Source organism: Malaclemys terrapin, chromosome 1, assembly GCF_027887155.1.
Source record: "Malaclemys terrapin pileata isolate rMalTer1 chromosome 1, rMalTer1.hap1, whole genome shotgun sequence".
NCBI lineage: Eukaryota > Metazoa > Chordata > Testudines > Emydidae > Malaclemys > Malaclemys terrapin.
This window is the reverse complement of record NC_071505.1, coordinates 170,630,550-170,650,359: the sequence shown is the minus strand read 5'-3', so window position 1 is coordinate 170,650,359 and position 19,810 is coordinate 170,630,550. Positions and strand designations below refer to the sequence as shown.

Sequence of the window (19,810 nt, the reverse complement as noted above, 5' to 3'; positions counted from 1 at the left end):
CTCTGAGGCAGGCACTTAGTTGATCACATTATTTTCATTTTTAAATATTAAAGGGTTTTATGGTTTAATGGTTTAGCTAATGGTTTTATAGTTTATACAGATTTTTCTCACGAATACGTGCAAATGTCTGCACTAAGTTTAAATCACCTATGTTTTTAAACCTAGAACAGCTGTGTGTGCACATGTGCTGTAGACACTGTTTTACAATCCAGTATAGAATGGAGATTATACAATTTCTTATTTCTGTAGAGTCCTTTTAGGTGAACAAGAACCAAATCCTCTCGATGTCTGAGGGGAAAAAGGGTTCCAGTTTTAGAGCATGTACAAAACAAGAGAGTGGGCTTCATACATAACCTCAAACTTGTGTTCTCAGTGCCTACCCCAGAACTAGCTACTGTGTGTGAGATAGAGTGAGAGGTGCAGATGGAGGAATGGTTTTAGTGTGCCTAGTAGTATAGCATGCTCTTCCATGTTTCCCTTAGCTGCAGGTGCCTAAGATTTGGGATGCTATGGAGGACCAAATGCAGCCCTGATGTAACTGAATACACCTCTACCCCGATATAACGTGACCCGATATAACATGAATTTGGATATAATGCGGTAAAGCAGCGCTCAGGGGGGTGGGGCTGCACGCTCCGTCGGATCAAAGCAAGTTCGATATAACGCTGTTTCACCTATAACGCAGTAAGATTTTTTGGCTGCTGAGGACAGCGTTATATTGGGGTAGAGGTGTACTTCTCAAGTGAAGTTAGTGGGTGTTGTGCCTGCTTATGGCAGAGCTGAATTTGGCCCTGACATTTTCTGTGCAGTTTATACAAGCACTCTTTTTCATATTGCATGAATAAACTGCCCCCAAAGCGAAAGAGGTAGGATTGAGATAATAAAGGGTATCCTGGAAAAATGTGTCTCACGCACCATCCCATCTCTTTTCTACAGAAGTTCAAACAGGGGTCAGAAGACTCACCTGGACTATTCCATGTTGCACAGATGGAGAAACTGAGGGTACAGAGAAGAAGTGACTTGTTTAAGATTGCCAAAGCATTTCAGTAGCAGAGCAGGAAATAGAATCCAGGTCTCCTGATAACTAGGATTATGCTTAACTCATCTGCCCATAATACTTTGACTGTTTCCCTGTCCGAAAAATGGAGATATTCTCTGCTGGAGAGGGCTCCACCCACAACCCACTTGATTAAAGTGAATTTCGCACTCAGTTTCCTGGTCTCCTGATTTGGTGACATGGGAGGGTATGCAGGAGTGAGAGTCTACGTCACAACCAGCATGGGGGACAGTTTTTGTGCAGTGCAAGTGCCCCACATGGCTGGGCTGGGAGATTTGGAAGGGACAGGGTGTTGCTACAGCATCAGCAGCCTACAGGCAGCACAACTGACTATGCATTTCCCCAAAGTCACAATGTGTGTAATCTATTGCATTGACTGTAAGAGATGCTAGTTTATTATTAGCCTTGATATATCCCAATACATGGACATAAATTTATAAATCTAGGAAGAGACACGGCTGTCCTGAAATGTCTAATCTACTATGTACCAAATGGAAATGTTTTATCTTGCTACCTTTAAATGTTCATAATTTTTATACCAATTAACCAATTTTCTTCAAATTTGGATTGTTTTTGTATATTTTATAGAGACATTACAAACCAATTTGGAAGCCTGTACCACCTTATATAGGTAATGATATGTGGTTTAGGAGTATTATATACTGTATTAATTACATTTATGATGCTATACATTTTGAGCAGGAATTGAGTTTTCTTCCTGAACTTTGCCTTTCCTGACTTTGAGGGTTTGATTTCTCAAACTTGAACATTGTATTAATGCTAGATTATTTTCATGGACTATATTTTGATCACTACATCCCTGTACAAAAACCACAAAACATTTAAAACATTTTAAAAAGTTTAAAAAACAAAACAAAAAAACCCCCATAATTTAAAAGACCTGTGGGCAGTAATACTTTGGCCTCAGTTTGTTTGTTGGGTTAGTGTGTGGTCGGTGGGTTGATGGCCTGTGTTATGTGGGAGATCAGACTAGATGATCTTGTGCTTCCTTCTGGCCTTAAACTCTATGATATCTGACATCCTTTATAACACAGTAATAAAAAGGATTGAAACCCCCATTTCAGTTGTATTTTACTAAGAAAACATGTACCTGCTAGCTCAAAAGTTTATTTACAGGCTATTCTTTTCTTGCTTAGTAACAAACAGTTTGCCTGGCTACAGTACATAGCTTTAGATACTTCATGTAACCTTTTAAAAATTAAATTAAATCTTTGAACTCCTGACAGTATATTAAGTCCTGTGTTTCTGTTTACTTCTTTACTTTACATACAAGGACCTTCTTATAGTTTATTATTCCCCAAGAGGCAGTGCATTGTTAGTGTGCTGTGTAAAAATTTCAGACAAGTGCTGAGCCTATTCTAACAAAAAATAGTCCTTATTTATTATGTGTCAAATTACTGTTCTGAGAGTAGACCTTTTAGGCTGCATTCAGCCTTTAATTTGACTGAATTTAAATGGCATAAAATGCCTTTTAGTTGGGCCTTGGCTGGCATATTATATATCTCATTTCAATGAAAAACATTCACATGCAAATACGGTTTGTTTGGAGTGAGTACAAATGCCACTATCATGACTGATGAAGGCTTTTGATCACAGCTCTACAAACTGAAACCTTAAAAAGGAAGAGGCTATTTGGACTGGCATCTGCAATCCCATGAATTATTTAGTTCACATTATTCATACATCGCTTTGAAGAGGAGGTTTAGGAGGTTTTAAGAGGAGTAGTCATAGTTGTGTTGCCAGTTTCTATTTATGCTGTAAGTGACTGACTGCATATGAAAACTTCTTCTAAGCTGGAAGGACTGTGTTGAATATAAAATAAGTTACACACATGTACTTCCCAAAAATTGACTTATCCTTGTAAAGTTTTTTGTTTTGTTTTGTTTCCTACAAAAGGAATGGGACTGCATATTTATGCACTCTACAAACTCACACACAAAAAGATTGGCATGACAAGAGTATGTCCGTCTATAATTTGGTCTACTACACAGATAGCAAATACGGGCCTGGTTAAATACCACAGAGCACATGTTCTCAGCTGGAATTTATTCTGCTCTTCATTCACTGAACTACAAATGTCTTTTGGCTGCAGTCCCACAGCAAAACCAAAAGAGCTACTCCAGCATCCCCTTGCATTCTTTTATAACCTTTCATCACACTTCCTTACAAAGAGATGACATTTCAAAATGATTCCTGTATCTAAAACACTGAGTGAAGTGAAATATTGTCTAGTAATATGGCAATTGTATGTTCCATTTAGCATATCCATTTAGCTTAGTTTACTTGTAATAATTTTCACGTTTAGAAGAATGGGGCAGTGCTGCATCTTGTTATAGTTGCCAAGAAACAAGTTAGACGCGTCAATAGTAATTTGCTCATCTGAGTTTTTTAAACAATTCTTTTGGATTTATTTTTTTTAGTGAATGAATAATTTCAATTTGCACTGTTGTTTATACTATGTACACAATTTGGAGTAATAACTCATTTTGTGATTTTGGAAAACTGCAAGGGCTACAAATGCAACATCTTTAGAGTCACAACTATTGTTGTGGATTATTTTGTGGTGTTAGTATGTAGAGTACACATAGTAACTGGCTTTTATCTTCAGAAGAGAGGCAAAATATTATCCTTAAAATAAAAACTTAAAGGGATTAAGCAATTAGTGTAAATTTTCTATACCAAGTGTAATATTGTTTTTTTTTCTTTAAAAGATCACTATTTTTATACTTTCCTAGGATTTTACATATATGAGAAAATCTACTTAGATTTCTCAAAGTAGGGTTGCCAATTTTAGTTGGATGTATTCCTGGAGGTTTCATCACATGACATAATGTTTAATTAAAGATTAATCTTTAATTCCTGGAGATTCCAGGACAATCCTGGAGGGTTGGCAACTTTATCTCAAAATGAACTTCCATTTTGTTTTGTTTTTTAAAACAAGTTGTATCTGACAATAACTATTAAGCTCTTGCCTAATTCCATGCACTACTGGCTCAAATATAGCAATGTACATGCTACTTTTCAGGCAACAATGCATAGTAATTTTAGTTATGTGAATGCTTCCACCAATGAGAAGGGAAAGTGAAAGGAATACAAAAAACAACAATCAGACATTGAGAGTCAGAGGCATGGATTGTGGGGAGGGAGGGAGAAGGGATGGGGTGAAGGGAGTGGGGGGAGAAAGAGAGAGAGTTCATGCGTGCACACACCTTCTTGCTTTATTTTAAAGACTGAATTTTCCAGAAAAAAAATTGCATAAATGGACCTGAAGAGTATAATATTGATATAGTATAGATAGGTGCAGGGAGTCGACAGAGTCATGTCTGGTCTTAATAGAAGTAAGACATTTAATAGTAATCAACTGTAAATGACAATTGCCAGCACTCTACTATTGTCTTAAGTGCTCTGAAATATGGTCTATTGTCTTACATAGTAGAAAGACAATTGAGACTATTATATAGTCTTAAATTGTCTATTGCTTTCAATACCATATCTTCTCTCAGTGTTAGAAGCACTTTTTAATTTTGAAAAGCTTAACAAGGGCTACCTATAAATTTTAGGGGATGACAGGAATGTGACACTCCCAGCTTTCCATAACAGTTATTGTGCCTCTTATTCAGCTTGTTCTCTAGTAATAAACTCTGCTTCTTTCTTCTCTGGATCTTCATATTTTTCTTTCATTTTGCTTCACTCTTTCCCTTTCCGTCTACCTCTTCCCTCTCTTTCTTCTCACTGAAGCGTGGCATATTTTCCTTCTTCATTCTAGACCAGGGGTAGGCAACCTATGGCACATGTGCCGGAGGCGGCACGCGAGCTGATTTTCAGTGGCACTCATGCTGCCCAGGTCCTGGCCACCGGTCCGGGGGGCTCTGCATTTTAATTTAATTTTAAATGAAGCTTCTTAAATATTTTAAAAACCTTATTTACGTTACATACAACAATAGTTTAGTTATATATTATAGACTTAGAAAGAGACCTTCTAAAAACGTTAAAATGTATTACTGGCACGGGAAACCTTAAATTAGACTGAATAAATGAAGACGCGGCACACCACTTCTGAAAGGTTGCTGACCCCTGGGACTTCACTTTTTTTTTTCTTTTTTCATTTAAACTGGCATTTTGCTTCCCTTTGACTTGAGACTTTTTATTTATTATTATTATTCTCATTGACGTGAAGCTTGCCATTTTCCTTTTCCCCCTCTTTGGTTTTATTTCTTTTATTTATATTTCTTTCTTTCTACATCTTGAGAGATGCAGGACTACCTTAAGGAGCTTGCCTCACAATTGAGAATTTCTACACCAAAGTGACCGTTGAGAATATTACCTTCTTTGTCACCGGTTCTTCTCAATGGCAGTTCTGAAGCTCTAGTTACAGTCTAACCCACGTACCACGTGAGTCTGGTCTGTGGAAAGGAGCCATATTCTTCTTGACTTCAAGCACAGCAGTCTCTAAGCTCTCCTGTTAGCTGGACTCTTTCAAACCCAGGCTGGGACTTTCTTGGGATACTCCAATTTAAATCTAGCCAGTTAACTAACCATTTTTTATCTGACACAAATTCTACAATCTTCAGATATTTTAAATATGCTACTGAATCCAGAAGTGAGCTATGATCAGGGTGCCTGTTTATTCTGCAGCTGGAGAATCTGCCTTAGAATCCATAACTTATTGCAGAATTTAAAGCTTTAATATAAAAAGAATTATATATAATGAACTGAGTTAAATTGAAGCAGTGTTGTCTTCCTAAGTTGGCAAATGGCTTGAAACAATGGCATTGAGAGGTGTGACTTGCCCTGTTCATTTCAATTGGGTATTAATACTTGAAAGCTAAAGAGGACAGTTTGAAAATCAATATTGTTAACTGTTTAACTGTTGATCATTTTAACAGGAACATCGAGCCAAATATGCTCATTCCACAATCCTAAAATGCTTTCCACACTTCACCGGATAGCAAAAAATCCCAATATTCTCTATCCAGTTGCCAAAACCAGTTGACAACTTCTATGATGTACTCATAAATTGTCCGTACTGAGCAAGCCTATGTCTACACGAGGGAGTCTATGTTGGCATAACTATGTCACCATAGCCTCCTAGTGTACACACAGTGTATACCAGGGGTCGGCAACATTCGGCACGCGGCTCGCCAGGGTAAGCACCCTGGCGGGCCGGGGCAGTTTTATTTACCTGCTGATGCGGCAGGTTTGGCCGATCGCGGCCCCCACTGGCCACGGTTCGCCGTCCCGTCCAATGGGGGTGGCGGGAAGCGGCGCAGGTGAGCGATGTGCTGGCCACGGCTTCTCGCCGCCCCCATTGGCCCGGGACAGCGAACTGCGGCCAGTGGGGGCCGCGATCGGCCAAACCTGCCGCATCAGCAGGTAAATAAAACTGCCCCGGCCCGCCAGGGTGCTTACCCTGGCGAGCCGTGTGCCAAACGTTGCCGACCCCTGATGTATACTGACAGAAGGAGTTTTTCGGTCGGTATAGGAACATCACTTCCCCGAACAACCTTAGCTACATTGACATGCCCTCTTCCGTCGGCATAGCTGCATCTTCCTGGGGATTTTGTTGACATAGCTATATTGGTCAGGGGTGTGGGTTTTTTCCATGGCCCCAACTGATGTAGCTTTGCCAACAGAACTTTTAAATGTAGAACAAGCCCCAGCAGTGACACAGACAGATAGCGGTAATGACAAATATAGTAAAACCTACATTAACTCATTAGGTGTGTCCTTAAGTATTAAGGACCATAATTTTAAAGGTATTTAGGTGCCTAATTCCAAATGGCACTTTAATAATCTGGTTTGGGTGTCTCCCACAAATAGCTGCAGTACAGCGAAAATGTAAATAAGTGAGCTATGATTTTAATGTTCAGAACAAAGGAAATTGTGGCTCTGCTAAATATTAATATAACATTCAGGAAAATTGTAGCCTCTTTAAAACTGTTCACTTTCAAATACCCGTTTAACAGTGCTACATGCACACATTTATGATTTTAGTATCTCTTCCTCTTCTATCTAAACCAAACCAAACCCCATTAATGGATATTTTAGAGTTTGAAGAATTCAGTGTGTAATTTGTACTCTTGAGATTCTGCATTCCCTCATTCTATTCCTAGTAAAGAACTAACTGCCTGCACCTCTTAAAATGCCTTTGGATACTAGTCTTCAATCTTGAATTGGTGAATCTTTTGTACAATCTCTAGCTCTGCCTCTTATAATGTAATAGTGGCATAATTTCTCACATAGCCATTAAGCATTCCCAATGTGGATAGAAATCTATAGAGTGAACTAGTAAGGCTGGAAGTACAAACAGGAGATATAATCGTATGTAACATGAAAAAATACAAATTTAATACACATGATTGGGTTAAAAATCTCAATCATTCAATGGAAGCAAATGTCAAAAAGGGTCTAGCATAAGGGTAAAATTCTCCCCTGATCATTGGGTCACTACAAAGTTTATGCACCACTTAAATCCAATTTAAGACATATTTTTAAGGCTTTAATGGCATATGACTTGTGGAAGCTCTCTGCACAAAGGCTGATTTTCATCCTCAGGGCATCAGTAGACGACAAATTGGATATGAACTTGCAATGCAATATGGCAATACAAAAATCCACGTTTACTCTTTTGAAATGGGGTTCTGTTGTGTAAAGCACATATAAAGATAACTTGTTAGCATGTAAAACTGCTAATAGCAAATCACCATGTTTTAATTATTAGCAAATAATTCTCTGTGTGTGAAAAAGAGAGAAAGCGGGTGATTGGAAGTTGGTATATAATAGTTCTTCGTTCAAACTTTGGGGTGCAATACACAGTGCCTTTACAATTTTTATTGTAAAAGTGTGTATACAGTTCTGGGACACTCAGTAGTAGAAAAATATTGAGAAAATAGAGTTAATTCAGTAAAGAGCAACAAAACTGACACATGGGCCAGAAGTATTGTCTTACAGGAAAGATAAAATGGATGGATCAGATATGCCAAACCCGTGACAAACAGGCAGAAATTGGACTTGTTTCTGGCTTAATTGGCTTGTGAGTTGCTTGTTGGCTAGTTTTTGGCTTATAGCTTGTTTGGCTTGTAGCTTGTTGCTTCCTTTTTTTTTTTTTATCGGCTCCTGGCAAGCAGGGGCAACAGGGGCAGGGAGTAGCAGGGGCAAGGGGCAAACAAGGGAAAGGGAGGGAGAAAGTCAGGGGTGCACAACGGGCCCACCACAGTCCCAGACTGCATGCCGGGGGGAACTAGTCACATCAAGTGTTGGGGTTCTTAGTGACTGGCTTGTTTTGGCCTTGTTTTGAAATGGGATTAGCTTGATTTTTGGCTTATTGTGAAAGCCGGGGTGCTTATTTACCACGTGAAAGTTGGCGACCGTGGCATGGATGACACAGTGTATAATAAATATAAAGTAATATTTTTATTATGGTTTTAAAGTAGATCAATATCTTTAGATATTTGAGGGACACTTGGTTAAATTAGATTTCATATAGAAGATGAGCATCTGCAGTAATTGTTCAAAAATATTTTTGAACATGATCAGCTATTTCATATTGTTTCAAGTGTCTCTATAAAGAGGCACAAACAGGCCTTGAAAATATACTTCATAGAATAATTTATCATTACATAAATACAGTATATATATATGTGTGTGTGTATATATATAGTCTATATAATAGTCTAATAATTGACAAGATATATATATACACACACCTTCAATTATTAGACTATTATAACATCTGTAAATTATACAACAGACCTCAATGGCTCCAAAGAGGCCATTACATTCCATCAGATTTAAAACCCACACTTTAAAAGGTCCTAGAGGAGCAATTATAATGTATCAGGGTCAAGACTGGGATAAAAGCTTTCTATATATTTCTTGACAAAATAGACAGTAATTTGTTGGGAGAATTTTTAAAGATAATTTTAAATGACTATTGAAATGTAAAGGAAATTTACAATTCTCAAACATAAACTTTAATTGAAAAAGAGGTAAATCTGAAAGTGTGTCTCAGTGGAGCTCAGCTAAAAGCCCAGAATTACACTTCTTAAAATACTAATAATTCTAAACGTTTTGTTTAAATAAATAAAATGAACATTTAAGAGATCCATCCACTTCCCCGTCACTATCGTCCTGCATTACTCACTATTAATTATCAACCTTAACTTTGGCTCCAATTTGTTTTTATGTGTTTTTGCTAAATTAATCTAAATGTACCCATCCCCATCCCTTCTCCAATTGTTGGTTAGCTAATATAAATACAGATGCTCTGTGCTGAACTATGTATACACACTTTTTGCATGAAGGAAAATATTTATAGGCCACAAGATGTGCTGAAATTATATTAAAGATCTTCAGATGCTTAAAAGATCTGCAAAGATGATTTGAAGGTAGAAATAAGTCCTTAGAACCTGCAGGACATAACCTAACATAATATGGTGGGGTGTTTTAAATTAGTATTTGACAGTATTTCTTTAATGAGTATTTCCAGAATTGTTTGATACTTTGGTTAAATATAAAATTGAAGACCAGAGGCATTTATTTTTGTTTATATTGTATATTACATATGTGCAAGTAATACTTGCTCAATATTTTATAGAAAGCCAGCTGTTACATGGTAATAAATTGCTTGCTTGCAATTTGTATTGCCCGTAGAAGTTGTGTGTCTAGTTGCATTATAACACACATAATAGTAGTATTGTAAGACAGGCAAATCACGTTATCTAGATTCCTTTTACAGGAGCCTTTAGGGTATGATTATATTCATCTTCAAGTCTCACCACACAGTAATATACTGTGTAATGTATTTCAGACTTCAAAATCTCCTCAACTAATTTGTTATCATCTCCAGCTGGTATCCTGCACTCTAGCAAGGTTTATGCTCCAAGATGATACTGCTGATCTCTTCCATGCTAGTTATGATGAATATTCAGGACAAAATTACTATATTTATAGCATGCTTCTCAGACTGACTATGGATCTGAATATTCTTCAGTATCCTACAGTTACTAATTTACCACGTAACCAGAAGAGTCAATGCATATGATAAACTAGTGACATTTTTTTTTAAATTGTTATTCAGCATGACATGTGTGAAAGATGTTTATAATTATTATAACTTTCTTGTCCCTGTCATTGTACTAGATCATTAATTAATACTTTTAAAACATATTTTACATGACATTGATTGAAAAAGAGATGCTTTAAATCCACTAAACTGATGTCTCATTACATGAAGTTGCAGCATTGAGAAATAATGTTGGAAATGATGCTCTTTCTGCATATTTCTTTTCAAAGCTTTACCTAATAAAATATACCCTCAAAAAGCCACCAGCATAAGTAAAATCTAAACAGTAAAATACCTTTTAAAAGTAACTTTGTTAAACATTGTTACCACATAGCATAGCACATTAGGGTGGGGGTGAACTGGCTGATTTTATATGGCATATTTTCTAATCCCTTAATCATTCTCTTGTATCTTTTCTGAATTGGCTCCAATTCCATAAGGTTTTTACACAATTCATCATAAATTGGTAACCCAATTGTCATTGCTAAGTATGGCTGTGATGGGTCCTCTGCCCCACCCCTCTTCCTGGGCCCGCTAGCTGTCCCAATAAAGTGCAGAGAGGCCTCCGGTTATGCAGCACCCGTGGCTTTATTTACACACACAGTTCTCCCACCACCAGGGTTGAGCTCTATACAAGGCTTGCAGGCAGGGCTGGCTCCAGGCACCAGCGCAGCAAGCAGGTGCTTGGGGCGGCCATCAGAAAGGGGCAGCACATCCGGATCTTCGGCGGCAAGTCCCTCAGTCCCTCTCGGAGGGAAGGACCTGCCGCCGAATTGCCACCAAAGAATGATGAAGCGGCGGCAGTAGAGGTGCCGCTGATCGCGGCTTTTTTTTCTTTTTTTGCCGCTTGGGGCGGCAAAAACATTAGTTCCCTCTTTCCCTCTACAGTCAGCCCAAAGCTAGCAGATTGACCTTTCCCTGACTGGCTTTTCTTCTGGCTCCCAGCCCCTATAACTGCTGGCTTGTCAGGCCTGCAGATGGAGCCAATCCCCACGCCAGGCATCAGGTCTGTTTCACCAGCCCCAATCTATTTCTCTTGATTGGAGCTGGCTGAGCAGGGGTAATTAGGTGCTTTTGCACCAGCACCCTGCTACAATGGTCCAGATCCTAAGCCCATTGAACCTGATTGGTATCTGTCTAGTTATTTCAGTGGGCTTTGGATCAGACTGTATATATTCAATAGCACCTATTAGCAAGAATCATATTATTTTCCATATATAATAATTTATGCATCAGAGTGGGCAATAAAATATTGTTCCTAGCACACACAGACTGATGCATAGCCATTGTCTGCAACTGCTGCTAGCATCCCCCCCTCCCACGCCGATTGGCTTAAAGAGAATATACAAAAACCCTTCTAAGAAAATGAGTCAGAATGGTTTGTGCTAGCCCTCCTGGTCTCATAGGCTAAGCTCACCCAATTAGAGAATCAGAATTTATACCATATTATTTATGTGACTAGTCACAACCAATCAATCCACTTCAATTAAAAAAACCAGTTAAGACCAGTACTTAAGACATTTATTTTTCAGTCAACCTAATAGGCAAGAGAGCATTCACAGGAAATTTCACTGGAAAAAAAATCAAATTTGTAGAAAAATTGTCTCCACTTTCTATATATTTTTGTGAACATGAAAACTGGCCATTTGTGTCTAAATATTTTTCTTATCAATAGTTCATCTAGCTCTAGTTATAGTCAGTGTATCTGAGTTGATGTAAACGTGAAAATCAAGTGGAAGCAATGTTTTTATAAGCCAGTAAAGGGCTCAAATGTGAAGATCTTTCATGTTTGTGGTTTCCATTGAAGTTAATAGTAATTCCATATTTGGAGTTTTAGGCACAAGGGTCTTTTTGATGGGCTATGAATGTGAGGAAATTCCTGGAAAGGGCAAACATATTGTGTCTATTGATTATGTGACTGGCTTTCATGTTCCTTCTGTTTTTGAAAATATGGCGCTGTCATGTTGTAGTAGTAGTGTACTGAGGAACTTAATTAGCTGCATAAATAACATATATGATATAAAGTTGAGATGAAACGAAAGACACTTTCTTGACCTGAAGGCCTTTCTCAAGGACCTAAACATACATGGCTTTGCTGTCTCTTCACTTTCACCAGAAAAACATTAGGTAAGCTAGACAGCAGATGGAAATGTATCTTCTCCCCATTTATTTTTATTGAGTTATTGAAATAATTACAAGTACACAGGCTTTCAAAAGACAAAATCCAAAACTGAATAAAAGAGAAGGAAAAAAATCTATATAAAATCCTTCTAAAAAATGTCCATAAAAATGAACACCATCAAGACAGCTGAGTGTGGGGAAAATATTGAGTATCTTGTAACTATCATTTTTCAAAGAATGTAATTTAGAAATGTTGGCATACAAAAGCAAAAACTCAGAAAGATATATCATAAAAAAATAAAACACACAATGTATTATTGAATCCAGTTTTCACCTACAGGAAATAAATTCTGTTATTTATTTTTTTTAACAAGTTGTTATTAATTTATTTAAGCTGAGATAAGGGGAGAAATATTTTGCCATTATCATAGCAAAAAAGACATTTTTAATTTGGCAGAGTTTTGTGGAATTTGTAATCTGGTGATTCTCCCACTCCTGAATTGGGCCATACTCTATAACATAGCGTATATTCAATCATTCTTAGATCACAGGTTCAGCTAGGTTTGGGCACCTGCTTTTCTTCCCTTTAGGAGCTTGTGTCCAGTTTGTTACAGTGACCCAAAATAGCCTTCTTAAAATAAAGTATTGTTTAATGTTAATGGTAGGATCAAAACATAAGAGAAGACAACAAAAGTTCTACATGCATGTCTGTCGTACCCACTCTTTCCTTGGCAGGCCTATTTTACCCCAGACTAGGGTTACCATATTTAAAAAATAAAAAAGAGGACACTCCACGGGGCCCTGGCCCCGCCCTTTTCCCACCCCCGCCCCCGCCCCAACTCCGCCCATTCCCCAAAGTCCCCGCCCTAACTCCCCCTCCTCCCTCCCAGCCATGCGAAAAGGGCTGCCCAAAGCGCTACCGGCTTCACGGTTTGCCGGGCAGCCTCCAGACCCTGCGCCCCCAGCCGGCGCTTCCCCAGCACAGCTGGAGCCCGGGAGGGGAAGCACCCAGCCGGGGGCGCAGGGTCTGGAGGCTGCCTGGCAAACCCGTGAAGCCGGTAGCGCTCGGGCTTTGGGCAGCCCCTATGCCTCCGGACCCTGCGCCCCCGGCCGGGCACTTTCCCTCCCGGGCTCCAGCTGCTCTGCTCCTCCCCTGACTCTTCGGCTCTGTTTAAGAGCCAAGCTGCCCGAGCCAGCGCTACCGGCTTCGGGCAGCCCCCTTGCCTTCAGACTCTGCGCCGCCGGATCAGAGCAGCTGGAGCCCGGGAGGGGAAGTGCCCGGCTGGCAGCTGGGGTCCGGAGGCAAGGGGGGCTGCCCGAAGCCGGTAGCGCTGGCTCGGGCAGCTTGGCTCTTAAACAGAGCCGAAGTCTGAGTCAGGGGAGGAGCAGAGAGCCGCGGGAGAGGAAGTGCCCGGCCAGCATTTTCCCGGACATGTTCGGCTTTTTGGCAATTCCCCCCAGACGGGGGTTTGATTGCCGAAAAGCCGGACATGTCCAGGAAAAACCAGATGTATGGTAACCCTACGTGACTGGTACCCGGGGCCGGGGGGCGCAGCTCCAGCCTCAGGGGGACGCAAATCCGGACAATGCCGGCTCCCCGCAACGCGCTGGCGTCCACAACCCCCCCCTCCCCCGGGGGCACCCTCCAGCCCTGTGATGGCTGCCGAGCGGAGCCCAGAGACACCTCCCACCCAAAGAACAGGGGCCCGCGCCCCCCCTCCCCCGACGGCTTGCTGCCTCACAGGGGCAGGTTGGTCGCGTCGCAGGGGCCGCTGGGAGTTGTAGTTCTCGGCCGCTCCCCTCTCCCGGCTCTCCTTGGAGCGTGAGGCCCGGCCGGACTACAGCCCCCAGCATGCCCTGGGCAGGAGCCGAGTGTCGCACCGAGATGATGTCACAGCGGGCGACCCACACACACAAATTCGGAGATCCTAGCCTCCCTATTTTCCCGGACATATCTGGCTTTTTGGCAATTCCCCCCGGACGGGGATTTGGGGACCAAAAAGCCGGACATGTTCAGGGAAATCCGGACGTATGGTAACCCTATCCCAGACCCAAACTTCTTGTAGGTTTTTCTCTGCTTCTTCTTCTTAACTTTTTCTTCCCTGGGCCTTGAGAGCCTCTTTAAAACCAGCCAACGGTCTTTGTTCTCACTTCCAAGGGCCTGGACCTGCTGTCCAAAACCAGTTTTATGAGTTCCCTCAGTGTTTTGCAACAACCTTCCCCCAAAGTGTTTGTTGAGGGATGTATTACCTCAAGTCATAGTCTTGCTTTCACGTTTGTTTCCCAGCAGCTCTGTTGATTTAGTCCAAGATAGTCATACAGTAAATATCCCAATAACCAGGTCAAGATATAGTATTCATAAATTATTGCAGGCACCAAATCCATCACAGAGAAGAGAGTACCTGTGCTACAGCTAATAAGTTTTATTGTCAATTATTTACTTTAAAATATCAGGAAATATTGAAATTTAATTTTCTTAAACTGTCTTTGCATTTCCAGACTTACTCACTGAGCTAATCTTTGTGGTGAAAATGACAATGGCCCCCATCCTACAATCACATACAGAAATGAGCAACTTGACATACAGCTGTGTTTGCAGGATTGAGGCATATAATAGTTCTAGTTACATTAGAAGCATATGGCAAAAGAGAGACATTGTTAAAAAGTGGATGGTTCACTCTCAGTATGTTTAAAGGAGGCTGTGCTGAAACTAATGAAAGTAAAATAAAAAAAATTGGCAAACCATCAATAGATTCAACACTATCCGAATATTTGTACATTTAATAATGTTTCCCATAAATTCTATTTTATGATGAGCAAGTATGTTCACTTTCATAAATACTTCTGTTAGTGCTAACCTTCTCTATAGAGAAATCCTTAATCTTAACATCCATCTTATCACCTTTTCCTACCTGGCTAATAATGCTATTCTGAATTTACAATCCTATTGGAAATAGTTTAATTTTGAACCAACTGTCAAATGTAGTTTGAAGTGTTTCCATTGCAGAGGAAATGGTCTCCAGATAGATGCAAGGACAGGAATGAGTTGAATAACTGGAACTGGATTTCTGTTCTGCTAATTTAACTGCTTCTAACAGAGATACAGCTAAAGGAGATCATGCAGGTGACTGAGGGAGAAAATGTCTAATCCCCAAAATATTATACCCACTTATTATTTATATTGTATTTGTACGACAGGGGTGCCCACTGACATCAGGAACCTGTTGCACTAGGTGATATACATTAAGGGATGAAAGTAAAGCCGAAGACTTACCAGTATGGGGGCCAGCTCCGGCTCCCGGAAGGGGCAGGGCCTCAGGTGGAAGGGGCGGAGCTGGAGGGGTCAGCGTCCCCCAGCCAGCCCTTCCACACTGCCTGGCCTGTGCCACCCAGGGCTCCAGCAACAATTTAAAGGGCCAGGAGCTCTGGCTGTTGCTGTGGTAGTGGCAGCGGTGGCCGGAGCCCTGGGGCCTTTTAAATTGCTGGCCCTGGGGCAGCTGCTCCTTCCACCCTCCCTACCTCTCCCCATTGGCGGCCTGCCAGTAGGGACCCAGCAGAGCCACCAATGGGGGCACAAAAGGGGCAGTGACATTAAAGCACTGCCGTGGCAGCACTTTAAAGTCAGCTGGGTACTGGCCGGTACTAGCGGACACTTTTTACCGGTAGGCCGTACTGGCCCGTACTGGCTTACTTTCACCCCTGTGTACATTCAATACTAAGAGACCATCCTTTCCTCAAAGAGCTTACAAACTAAGTAAATCAGACAGGCAAAGGGAGGAAAGGTGCAAGAAAGGGAGTGTTGAGAGCTGAGGCACAGAGAGAGATTAAGTGGCCTACCAAAGGTTACATAGGGCATCTTGTGATGCAGCCAGAAACTGAATGCAGATATTTTGGGTGAAATCCTGGCACAAGTGAAGTAAATGGGAGTTTTACCATTGATTTCAGTGGGGTCAGAATTTCACTCTCTGAGCTCCCATCTTGTGCTTTAATCACAAGACCATCCCTCCTTTTTCAGTTTGCAATTTTGATAATATAAATGTTGGCAAATTCCTCTTTGATTTCCTTCCTCCTGTTTGGTGAAATGATACTGAAAAGAGGAGAATAAAAAATATCAAGACATTTTAGGAGATGAGGGGGAAAAATAGCTCCTTTAAAACAAAAGTACTTCTCTGTAATGCGCCTCACTGCAGGAAATTCAGAGAGAATAATAAGGGAAAAATAGATATTAAAAAGGAAAGTATTTTCCCACCTAAACAAAAGAAAACATTCATATAAGTGACAACAGAGGAAAAATAATTCTGTCCCTGCCAAGCATCAGGTGGTGGGTGAAACATTGATGAAAAGAGCCCCAGCTGGTTCCATGCAGTAGACAGAAATATATTTGTAAAGACAACTTTCAGCTAATTTGGCTGTTGTGTGGTGTGAACTTTACCAATTGACTTGTAACTGGACCATTCTGTCAATGGGAAAAAAACCTTACAAGTATTGAACATGACATTTGTAAGAACATTACTGTCATCTAGGCCACTTGTATTGAATATGCAGAAAATTATAATTGGGCTAACAAGCCTGGTAGTTTGGCCTACTTCCAATTATACTGTACAGCCTCACTCATGCATATCTTTTATTTACTAGTGTACTGTAGATACAAATTCTTCAGGTCTCATGTTCCACTCAGGATTTTCAAAACCATTAAATATTGTGGATCGTTAAAAGATAGGGAACCACAAACACTTTGTGACTGAGTTAATATAGTTACAGTCTTGAATTAGGATGGATCCGGCTCACTGTTAGATTGTTCTTTACCCCCCATCCCTATCACTTACGTGCCTGACCAAAGGAGGGCTACTGGAATGGCTCTGGATGTGGGAAGAAAGGAAGGGCTGCTTGAAACTCCCACTTGTGAACAAGTGAAAGTGGAAGGTGCAGAAAGTGTGTGCAGGGGTTGATGATCCTTGGTTCTTCTATCTTGGTTCTTCCTTTCCCCATAACTTCTGGGAAGAGTAGGTGGCTAGGTGCATGGTGGGAGTAAGATGCACCCCAAAAAGGGGTGAAGTAATTCTTTCCCTCCCCCAAGCCAGGGGGTATCAGAGGAGGAATTGTAAGTTTCTGAGACACAATTCCTCCACAAAGTTCATCATGGAGCAGTGCAGTGTCACAGTGCGCCCTATGCTTTGGGCTGAGTCTAAAGGCACAATCTTGCCCATAGTATCTTAGTGCAATCTACATTTGATAAGAGTGACTCAGGTTAAATTTCAGTCTCTGGTTATTAATACTTCTATATTATGTATTGCACTAGTAGGCATATAGCCCGGGTAATGGAAGATAGTTCTCATGATGATCTTTAGAAAATTTATGGGAGGGAAGGCAAATGTGGAAATACATGTCACGTGTTTCTTCATCTTTATGTCTAGATTGTACACTTACACACCATCCTGAGTATGGAGTGTGTGTAGTTGTCCCACTCCAGGGGAGCACTACTGTCATTGTGCCTCAGAGACACCTATCTGAGGCACAATTTCTCTAGAGCTCCTCTTGTTCACTCGGTGCGAGTCCTTGACAAGATACAGCATGCTTCTGCTCCCTTGCACATCCAACCAGCTTGGATGGCTAGTGCATGGGAAGGAAATGAGCCATGGCTGCACCTACTCCTGTCCCTCCTCTCTCTTCCTCCTCACTCCCATTTTCTAATGTGAGAGAGTATTGGCTCTCAGCCCCATCTTTCCCATTTTGTGGCGAGAGCCACAATCCGTGCACAATATATGCAGCCATCTAAGGGAGTGGGAACCTTTTACTCTCCTTCATGGCTGTGCACAGTAGGCTTTGATTCTGCACTACTCCACTTCTGTGGATGCAGGATTAGGCAAGATGACAGCACAGTGAAATCCTATATGTTTAGGTACAAAGTGTTACATAACATAGGTTAGCAACAATTGGATATATATATTCAGAGCTGTCAGATTATTTGGAAATAGGCCTGTAAAACCTTTGGACAAACTTCAGTCTACATATCCTTGCACAAATGTAAGATTTAGCTTATTTTCTTTTCATCATTTAAAAAAAAATCCAAATATACAGGAAAATAAAACTCTGAGAAATAGAATCAGAGGGGAACTAATGCCTGCCATGCCGTTTATGCAATCCAGCATGGAGCACTCACAGGGAAAACTGTCCTGTAAGACTAATACATTTTTAGAGTTTGGAAATACACCTCTACCCCGATATAACGCTGTCCTCGGGAGCCAAAAAATCTTACTGTATTATAGGTGAAACCGTGTTATATTGAACTTGCTTTGAGCCACCGGACTGTGCAGCCCCGCCCCACCAGAGCGCTGCTTTACCGCGTTCTATCCAAATTTGTGTTATATCCGGTCGCGTTATATCAGGGTAGAGGTGTATGTATAATGTTGAAACTGATATTTATGATTAATGGTAAATGTACTGTACTTCTTGCCATACTTTTCAAGGTGGTTTTTTTTTTTTTTTTTTGGTCATATACTAACTAAATTCAAAACACAGGTCATCTCTCTTGACAGAACCATCGGTCAGAAGAAACTATACACGCCTCAAATAAATTGGTCAAATAATGTTAGAAATAGTTTTTGTTAGCTCTGAATCAATATTGATAAAGTTTCTCTGTATTCTTAGTAAGTAGACCCTCTGTCTAATCTATCTTTGTTCTCTTCTCCTTGTGCAATCTTTTCCTTGGTTCCAGCGGCTGCTACCAAGAACAAAGTTAAAGGTGAGTTTCCACTTCTACTCTTTGATTTTCATTGCATGGTTCTGCAGTACACATTATCTCCCTCGACTTATCTTTTTTTTTCTTAATTACAATCTGGCAAAGGCATCTATCAGAGTTATGCTCTGATAGATTACCCGTTTGGGCTTCTATAATTGCCTATAAATGCAAAGTGTTTACTACTAGTTATCAGCCATCACTCTGTTTTTATATTGTAGGTTGCTAGAGTTGCTACAGTATGATGGGAAACATTTAAAAAAAATAAGTTCGATAAATAAACTATATACCCTGTAATTTGCTCTCTTTCATATGTTTCATAGTAGGATAAAGCTATTTGAATTTTTTTCTAATCAAGATATATATAAAAGCTAAAACTTCTTCTATATTCAAAAATGCCTAATAAGCAGGGATGCTCAGAGCCAATTAACCAAATTGTAAACCGTGTTTATGATGGCAACCACTTCAAGCCAGGGAGTGCTGCTGCACCCCCAGCACTCTTAGTCCCAGCTTCTATGCCAATAAGTAGTGTTTAACTATTCTCTATATTTTTTTATCTCTAGACCTTGTCATAAAATGTCTTAAATATATGTGAGTAGAGAACATTAATGCCTCTAAAGCATTCCCCTCTTTTTTCTACACTAGTATAAAAAGCTCACAATTCTTTATTTCTGACACCATACCCATGCCCCAGAAACATACTATAATCTTATAGACAGAGAATTATAACTTCATCATAGAATCAGGAGGAATCTGAAGAAAAGGAGTCAGTCTACAAAGAAATAAAACTTAATTATGAACATTTTATCTT

At 40.3% G+C, this 19,810-nt stretch overlaps 1 protein-coding gene across 1 annotated transcript in view; it reads left to right on the top strand.

The window, feature by feature from the left end:
* Positions 1 to 19,810, top strand: part of CADM2 (cell adhesion molecule 2) — a 516,203-nt gene that overhangs the window by 171,434 nt on the left and 324,959 nt on the right. Inside the window, exon 2 of the mRNA XM_054046941.1 lies at positions 18,979 to 19,005. The gene's annotated coding sequence lies outside the window, so the exon portion shown is untranslated. The remainder of the gene's footprint in view (positions 1 to 18,978; positions 19,006 to 19,810) is intronic.